General features: G+C 40.2%; 1 protein-coding gene across 1 annotated transcript in view; it reads left to right on the top strand.

Annotated features, from left to right (window-relative positions):
* Positions 1-9550, top strand: part of BCL2L1 (BCL2 like 1) — an 871182-nt gene that overhangs the window by 206407 nt on the left and 655225 nt on the right. The window lies entirely within an intron of this gene.

Here is a 9550-nt window from a genome sequence, read left to right on the forward strand (position 1 = left end):
AATGATTGGATTAGGAAGATATGATATATATCAATGGATTATTACTCAGCCATGAAAAAGAACGAAATACTGCCATTTGCAGCAACATGGGTGGACCTAGAGAATATTATGCTTAGTGAAATAAGTCAGACAGAGAAAAACAAATATTATATGATATCACTTACATGTGGAATCTAAAAATTAATACAAATGGATGTACATACTAAACAGAAACAGACTCACAGACATAGAAAACAAACTTGTGATTACCCAAGGGGAGAGGGAAGGCGGGAGGAACAAATTAGGGGTAAGGGATTAACAGATACAAACTACCATATTTAAAATAGATAAGCAGGCTTCCCTGGTGGCGCAGTGGTTGGGAGTCCGCCTGCCGATGCAGGGGACGCGGGTTCGTGCCCCGGTCCGGGAAGATCCCACATGCCGCGGAGCGGCACGGCCCGTGAGCCATGGCCGCTGGGCCTGCGCGTCCGGAGACTGTGCTCTGCAACGGGAGAGGCCACAACAGTGAGAGGCCCGCATACCGCAAAAAAAAAAAAAAAAAAAAAAGATAAGCAACAAGGACTTACTGTATAGCACATGGAATTATACCCATTATCTTGTAACAACCTATAACAGAATTTAATCTGCAAAAATACTGAATCACTATGCTGTACACATGAAACTAACACAATATTGTAGTCAATTATACTTCAATTAAAAAAGAATCCTGCTTGAAGGGTCAGGTAGACAAAGGAAAAAAAAAGAAGGCAAAATTAATTTGATTTAAAAAGTAAGAAAATATCAGTAAGTTGAATAAAAAATCAAAACCCCCCTTGTCTCGTTCTCTCTCTCTGAGCACGCGTAGTTGAATTTGGGTAAGTTATCTTGTTTATGATGCAGCTCCATTTGTCTCAAAAGAATAGACGATTCTGGGAGAGAGGACTGTTAATGGCCAGATTCTCAAAGGGGAGATACTGCCCTCTAGGGGTTACTTTGGGAATTTTCCGGGGGCGATTTTTGATCATCCAAATTAATGGACCCCCTACTGGAATTTGTAGATTGGGGACCGGGGAAGCCAAACGGAGGGGGAAGGGTAAGCTGTGACAAAGTGAGAGAGTGGCATGGACATATATACACTACCAAACGTAAAATAGATAGCTAGTGAGAAGCAGCCGCATAGCACAGGGAGATCAGCTCGGTGGTTTGTGACCACCTAGAGGGGTGGGATAGGGAGGGTGGGAGGGAGGGAGACGCAAGAGGGAAGAGATATGGGAACATATGTATATGTATAACTGATTCACTTTGTTATAAAGCAGAAACTAACACACCATTGTAAAGCAATTATACTCCAATAAAGATGTTAAAAAAAAACAAAAACAAAAACAAACGGCATGCAACATGCATGACTGTCCTGGAAAATGAAGTATTGATCCATTTCCTCCCCCAAATTCAAATGTCCTGTTAGATATTTATGTAGGTGAGAGCCCATTTGTAATTCTCTGAGCCCAGAATCTAAGGCTGTTTTGCAAGTATTTTTTGCACATTGAATTTTCCTGGAATGACATTACGGTGTAAATCAAGGAACAATTGTATTTTGTTTTGGTTAGAACTTTACCGTTTTGGAAAGCTGTTCACCGCTTTGGAAAGTCAGGACACAGATAGCAAACACTTTAGGTTGTATTTGAATTTGCACACATAACACACCCATTGGGGCCTGCATTTGTGGGTTTTTTTTTTGTTGTTTTGTTTTGTTTTGTTTTGTTTTGCGGTACGCGGGCCTCTCACTGCTATGACCTCTCCCGTTGCGGAGCACAGGCTCCAGACGCGCAGGCTCAGCGGCCATGGCTCACGGGCCCAGCCGCTCCGCGGCACGTGGGATCTTCCCGGACCGGGGCACGAACCCGTGTCCCATGCATCGGCAGGCGGACTCTCAACCACTGCGCCACCAGGGAAGCCCTCTCCTTTTATATTATAGTTTATTTTTCTTGAAATTTTGTGAGTAGATAGGTTACAATATTTATGAATTTTATTTTTTAGGACAGAAAATATTTATTATATACAGGAGCACTGGGTTGAATAGGAGTGAATGTCAAGCTCTTACTTAGTGGGATTTCATGAGGGGGATGAAGAGAGGGGCCATCCCCTTCCTCAGAATTCCATCAAGAATCCCATGTTTCATTGATGTTCATTTCTCTCTAAGCATAGGGACTCACTGTTTCATGGGGAGAGGAGCAGACATACGTATTCCTCCCTATAGAAGTCATTGTAAGGATACAGGGAAGTGTGAAGATATGGGACACTGTGCATGTGCCGGCCATTTATACTCTTCTCTGCTCACAGCCTTAGCTGAAGTGCCAGTCACATGTATAACACAAGGTCCCCTTCCCCTTGCTCCAGACACAGTTGATTGGACACGAGATGTGCAAGCCAAGCTAATCCCATAGGCTGGCCAGTGACCTATGAGATGGGTTGGTACAAAATGATTAACTGGATCAATCAGATTCTCTGTCACAAGAATTTTAATTGGGAAATACAGAGAATAAAGCAGTTTATAAATGGAGTTGAAGCTGAAAAGATGCCTTGGGAAAAGTCAAGACTGAAGAGTAGGGCGGGTAGTGGGAGGAGGGATGACGTAAAGCATATATGAGGAAGCAGAAAGTGTGAGTAAATACAAGTGATTGGAGGGAAGACAGACAGTTCTCTACTTTAAAACATAAACTTGTTCCTGAACTTGTCTTTTAAATCCAGATATCAAAGTATTGTGTGACCTACCACACTGCCTGCCTCACAGATCTCATTTTGTATCTCTCTTCCCTTGTACACCTTTAGCCACACAGCCATTCTTTCAGTTTCTGGAACACGCCACCCTTCCCTCAATGGCCTGAGCACATGCTGCTCTACCTGAAATACTCTTCTGCAAATCCCCTCCCAACTCTTTGCAAGCACGATTTCTCATCCTACAGATCACAGGTGAAATGCCACCTCCTCAGAGAGGGTTACACTCGTTACTCATGGAGATCCACCTCCCTCACGACCTCCCTCCCTTATTCTCAATCACTATACTCTTCATAGCCTTTACCACCATATGTAATTTGAATTTATTTCTTGTCTCATGTCTTTTTCTCCCACAGGTTGTAGACTCCATGATGGCAAAGACCATGTTTGTCTTATTTACCAACATGGTGCCTGGCAAATTGTGGGTGATCAATAAATATCTGTTATATGATTAAATGAACAAATGAGTATATGTTTTATGGAGATCATGGTTCAGTAGATCTAAGACATGGTTAAAAAAATCCTTAGTTTCCCAACATTTTAGATGCAATTTTCAATGATATATTTCAGCATTATATACATGTTCATTAATTTTGCTTCACTTTTTCCTAATTTGAACCTACAGTCCAACAAACATCTGGTTGAGGCTAAGGACCCCTGAGTTTGGCATGCCTAATGAGTTCCATTGTCCCAGTTGTATTAAGATTATGATTCCAATCTTTCATATCACTAGCATTAGCACTCTATTTTTTCTGTTTTCCATTAATTCAACCAATATTTATCGAATACCTACTATGTGCCAGGCATTATTCTAGCTACTGAGGATTCAGCAGTGGACAAAACAGACAAATTTCTGCTCTTATGGGAAAAATCCCTTACTGATTTGCCTCAATAGAGAATCATGGCTTCTCCCTTAAATTCACAAACCAAGAGGCCCTTGGCCGAAGTGGAGACTGGTCCCTTAGAGGAAGGAAGGACTCTGTAACAATGCTACAAGTATATACTGAAAATCTTCCTTCAGGCTAAAGCACCTGTGGCCATCTACCAGGGTGATTTTATACCTTGGAAAGGCAGTGCTGTTTCTGAGTTGACACTAATAACTAGGGACCAAAAATGCCACGTGTCAAAATTGGAGGATGTATGGAGGTCAGATGATACATACATTTTTGGACCAAGAATATCTCACAATTGAACCATTGAATGCCCCTGAACCCTTCGGTGAGTCCACTCCATTTCTGAATGTATAATTAAAACAGACATATTTTGTAGTTGGCAGAATTTCACATTGGCTCCCTGACCTATGGAGTGAGGGCTACTATTGTAGAAATGGACAAGTGGAAGTCACTGAAACTTTCCCTACATACTATAGTAGAGAACCAACAGCAATATTGTTTCCCTGCGGAATTGCAGAGATTAGAGCCAGCATCAAACACTTGAAGATGCAAGGGTATTGATTCTTATCACATTCACATTTTATTTTTCCCATTTGCCCTGTGCAGAAGGTAGATGGAGCTCAGAAAATGACTGTGAAACATATCTATATATCTGTCTATATCTAGATATCTAGATCTATCTATCTATCTATCATCTACCTGTCTATCATTTATCTATCTATCTAAACAAAAAATGATTTATTTGCAACATAGCTCAGTCCTCATCACTTCAATACAGCACAGGAGTAGAAAAGAGTCACACTGCAAGGATGATAGTTAACTAATTCAGACGGCAACTCTGCAGAGACAGAAGTGGTAAATACCCGGACTTCACTCTCTCCTCCAAAAATCTTGCTGAGATCACCCCACTACTTAAACCAAATGGGAGGCCAGAGGCAGGAGATCCTATTCATGCAGTCCTTCCAGGGGGTCAGACAGCTGGGTGGAGAAAGGTGGGGAATGGAACTGGAAGAACTGGAGGGCAGAGGGAAGGGTCTCCCGGGCTTAGGAGTTGTGGCCCCTTCCTGTAGTTACTAACACCTGGATAACTTCAACTTCATTTTTGGCTTCAAGTGTTCCAACAAATGTGTGACCAATTTCCTGTATTAAATCCCTTTTTTGGAAATACCTACTCTGTTTTTTGTTTTCCTGACTGTACCCTATCTTTAGGTAAAATAAAATATTTATTTTAATGCTCGGGTCTTTGACAGATAACCGTATCGTATATTCAGTGTACCTTTATCACATTCTCATGGGGGGTAATAAACACAATAAAGAAAAAAATATGGTAGATACTGACACATACTGTGGAGAAATTCAAGCCCAAAAGAAGCAAGGGAGAGCAGTTTTTGAAGAAAAATTTAAAATAAGGTATTTAGGAGAAGGCTGCAGTGAGAAGGTGATATTTGAACAGAGACCCAAAAGATGTTAGAAAGAGTCATTCAGAGGATTGGGGATGAGAGTGCCAGTGAGAGGGAACAGCAACTGCAAAGGCTGTGAGTTGGTGAAATGGAGCAGGACCCTATGGTCCTTGCCCCCCATGTCCTCAACCTGTCTTTTGTCTGTGGAAAAACTTTAGCCAAAGGATAAGCTTAATCAGAGAAGTGAGAAAATGCAGAAACAGTCCAACAAGGCTAGATAATAATAGTTTCATCATTAAGCATCGTCAAGGACCTTTAGTTCCTCCTCAAGGGCTGTAGATAATATTCTGAGCCATATCCTGTGAGCTATCTTGAAAATACTGAAACCCCCCAGTTGCCAGCATCTGAAATAAAATAAACTTTCCTTTCCTCCAAGCTTGCTCTTTATTAGCTTTATTGGCTTTTGAGCGGCGAGCAGCCGGACCCCACTTATGGTTACATTTGGACGATGCCTGGTGCGTCTGAGGAATAGCAAAGAGGCCAGGATGGCTTGAGTGGAGTGAACCAGTGGAAGAGTAATCGAAGATGAGGTCAGAGAAATAATGGAGTCCAGACTGCGGGGGTGCCTTGTAGGCTATTGTAAGGGCTCTGGCTATACTCTGTGTGAGATGAGAAATCACAGGAGGGTTTTGAGGAGACGAGAGCCAGAATCACTCTGGTTGCTCTATTGAGAATAGACTGAACGTGGATAAAGGCAGAAGGAGGGAAATCAGTTGGAGGCCAATGTAACAATCCGGGTCAGAAATGATGGTGGTTTGGACCAGGGTAGTAGCAATGGAAGTGGTGAGAAATGGTTGAAGACTGGATGTGCAGTAAACTGCTACAATGTGACAAGTGGGGTTCCATAAATGTCAGCAGGTAAAATACAGGTCTCATCATTGAAATGAGGAGTGTCTGTGCAGCTAGCAGGCTGGAGTTCTCGTCCTGTGTGTGAGGTCCAAATTTGTCTTTGTGATAGCTGACATATCAAGCCATCATGAGGCGGTGTGGCTTCAGTTTAAATATTGATGGTGAGGATCCTGAGTGAGGGCAGTGGGGGAGTGGGGGGAGTGGAAGGGAAGGACTGGGTGAACCTTCCAGGATATCAGCAGTGATTCCAGGAGTCTTCCAGTTAGATGGTGCCCAATTACCAAATGGGCAATAGCTATCAGGGAAGATTGGGCTGAAGGAACACCGAAGATTTGGGGTTGATCTGTTGCCTGAAATGGGTTGTCTGCCATTTGTATCTATATTTGCAAAATAATTTTTAACTTGGGAAGTCCTCTAAGATCTAGCCCTTGTCCACCTCTTTGGTTTCATCACATACAGTTCAGTTACTCTATCTCTTTTTAAAAATATCTATTTTCCTTTAGCCTTTTTTTTCTCCTAAAAAACATTGTTTGTTTATTTACTTTATTGAGGTATAACTGACATATAATAAACTGTACTAATTTAAAGTGTGCAATTTGATGTTTTATATACATGTGCACCCATATGAAACTATCACCAAAATCAAGATAATGGACATATCCATCATCCCCAAAAGTTTCCTTGTGCATCTTTGTAATCCCCTCTTAATACCACTCCCTGTTTCTCCTCCTCTTGCCCTGTTCTAGTACTGATGTACTTTCACTACATATTAACAGTTTCTAGAGTTTTTTACAAATGGAATAATACAATATATGTTCATTTTTGTCTGTTTTCTTTCACTTGGCATAATTATTTGGAGAATCATCCATAATCATTCATGTTTTTCAGAGTTTCAATAGTTAATTGCTTTTATTGCTGAGTAGTATTCCACTATATGGGTACACCACAATTTGTTTATCCATTCACTTGTCAATGGACGTTTGGATTTTTTCCAGTTTTTGGCTACCACAAATAAAGCTGCTGTGAACACTTACTTATAAGTCCTCGTGTAGATATGTTTTCATTTCTTCTAGGTAAATACCTAGGTGTGGAGTGGTTGGATCCTGTGGTGTATTAAACTTTTTGAGAAAATGCCCAATTGTTTCCAAAGGGGTTGTATCACCATTTTACATTCCCACCAGCAGTATACAATAGCTTCAGCTGCCAACCCTTGTTCCTCAACAGCAATCATTATGGTCAATCGTTTTAGACACGCTGATATGTGTGTAGCAGTATTTTATCGTGATTTTAATGTGCATTTCTCTAATATCTATCCATTTTCTTGTACCTATTTGTTACATGTGTAACTTTTTTGGTGAAGTGTCAGTTCAAATCTTTTGCTCATTTTGTTATCAGGTTGTTTTGTTTCTTTTTATTGAGTTTTGAGGTTCTTTACGTATTCTGAAAAAATATTTTATAGGATATGTAATTTTCAAATATTTTACTTTCTAGGATTTTTAGCTGATTTAGTTTTTGCATTTTTTTCTGTTCATAACTTTTATCTCCTTTTTAAAAAGCTTGATTTTATTATATATTGAGAAGGCAAAATAATATTTTAAAAATATATAAAAGTATAAAAAGCAATAAGACAACAAACATCTCTATAACTACCATCCAGATAAAAAAATAGAATATTAGCATTACCTTTTGCAATTCCTATATTCTTAGAGTAACCATTATCCTATATTTGTGCTTTATTGATATTTTTGTCATCTACGTCTATGTCCCTAATAAAATATTTTTTTATATGTGCACAATTTTGAAGCAGATTCTGGAAAAAATTTTGTCAGTTTTTTGACTGGAATTTCAATGAATTTAGGAAACAATTAGTGTAGAATTGACATCTTTAAGATATTGAGTTATCTAAGTTGTGAAATATTATGTCTCTATTAATTTAGTTTTTTTTATAGTGTCTTTCAATAAGGGCTTCTAATTTTCTCCATTAAATTCCTGAACATGTTTTGTTTGAAACATTCACAGTTATCAGCAAGTAATTTTTCTTTTCGTTGTTAACAGTTTGATTATGCTATGCTATTTTGATTTTCTTTGTGTCCATCCTGCTTGGAGTTCCCTAAGTTTCTTGAGTCTGTGGATTAATGTCTTTCGACAATTTTGGAAAATTTTCAGCCATTATCTTTAAAAAATATTTCTTCCCCATTCTCTCTTTCTTTTTGTTCTGAGACTCCAACTATATATATGTTAGACCATTTGATATTGTCCCATAAGTTTCTCATGCTCTGTTCTAGGCTGCATTTCTTTTTTCTCTCTGTGCTTTGACTGTATTTCCTATTGATCTGTATTTGAGTTACTGATTCTTTCTTCTACTATGTTCAGTCTGCTGTCAAGTGTAACCAATAAATCCTTAATTTTAGATTTTGTATTTTTCAGTTTAAAATGCCCAGTTTATTCTTAGAGATTCCATTTGTGATAGACTGATACACCAATGATCCCCAGTGAATCATGCCTGCAGTATTCATGTCCCTGTGCAGTTTTTTTTCCATATTGACCCTGGGTCACATGACTTACTTTGGCCAATAGGACTTAAGAAAACATAATAACAGAAGTCTGATAAATGATGCATATTGGGGCTTACCCTCTTAGACCTAGCCATCATGTTAGAAGCCAAGGTTAACTTCCTTGAAATGGGGAGGCCACATGGAGAGAGATGTAGTTACATCAGTGACCCCAGATGAGAATATCAGAAGAACCACTTAATTAACACACATAATTCTGAGAAATAATGAATAGTTGTTATTTTAATCCACTGAGTTTTAGAGTGCTTTGTAATGCACTGATAGAAAACTGACACACTATTTTTCTGTGTATTGGTTTAAATTATCCTTTCAGTCAATCTTCTCCTCTAATTTCCTTGAAATATTTATAATGGTTATTTAAAGGTTGTCTGTTGCTTCTGCAACTAAAGATATAAAGAAGGAAACACAATGAGACGGGTAGGAGGGGTGGAGTCATGGTAGAGTCAAGACCCATAGCCCCTGGGGTGGGCGATCCACCAATAGGAGGGTAATTACCACTGCAAGGTTCTCCCCAAGGAGCAAGGGATCTGAGTCTCACATCAGGTTCCCCAGCCCAGCAGTCCTTCATCAGGAACATGAGCCCCCGGAATGTTTGGCTTTGAAGGCCAGTGGGGTTTACTTTTGGGACAGCCAGAGCACTGTGGGAAATAGAGACTCCTGTCTTAAAGTGTACATACAAAATCTCACACACTCTGGGACCTGTGGCAGAAGCAGTAATTTGAAAGGAGCCTGGGTCAGACCCACCTGCTGATCTGAGAGAGCCTCCTGGAGCTCACCCTGGGACACAGACACTGGTGGCAGCCATTTTTGTGAGTTAATCCTAGCACGTGGACACTGGTGCTGGCAAGTGTCATTTTGGAATCTTCCTTCTAGCTCATTAGTTCTTGGAGACCTGGCTCCACCCACTAGCCTTTTGGCACTAGAACTGAGACACCTCAGGTCATGCAACTAGCTGGGCAGGGACACAGCCCCACCCCAGCAGGCCTAACTGCCCTAAGGCTCCCTGAGCCCACAGCTGCCT

The sequence above is a fragment of the Orcinus orca genome, chromosome 16, assembly GCF_937001465.1.
Source record: "Orcinus orca chromosome 16, mOrcOrc1.1, whole genome shotgun sequence".
Taxonomy (NCBI): Eukaryota; Metazoa; Chordata; class Mammalia; order Artiodactyla; family Delphinidae; genus Orcinus; species Orcinus orca.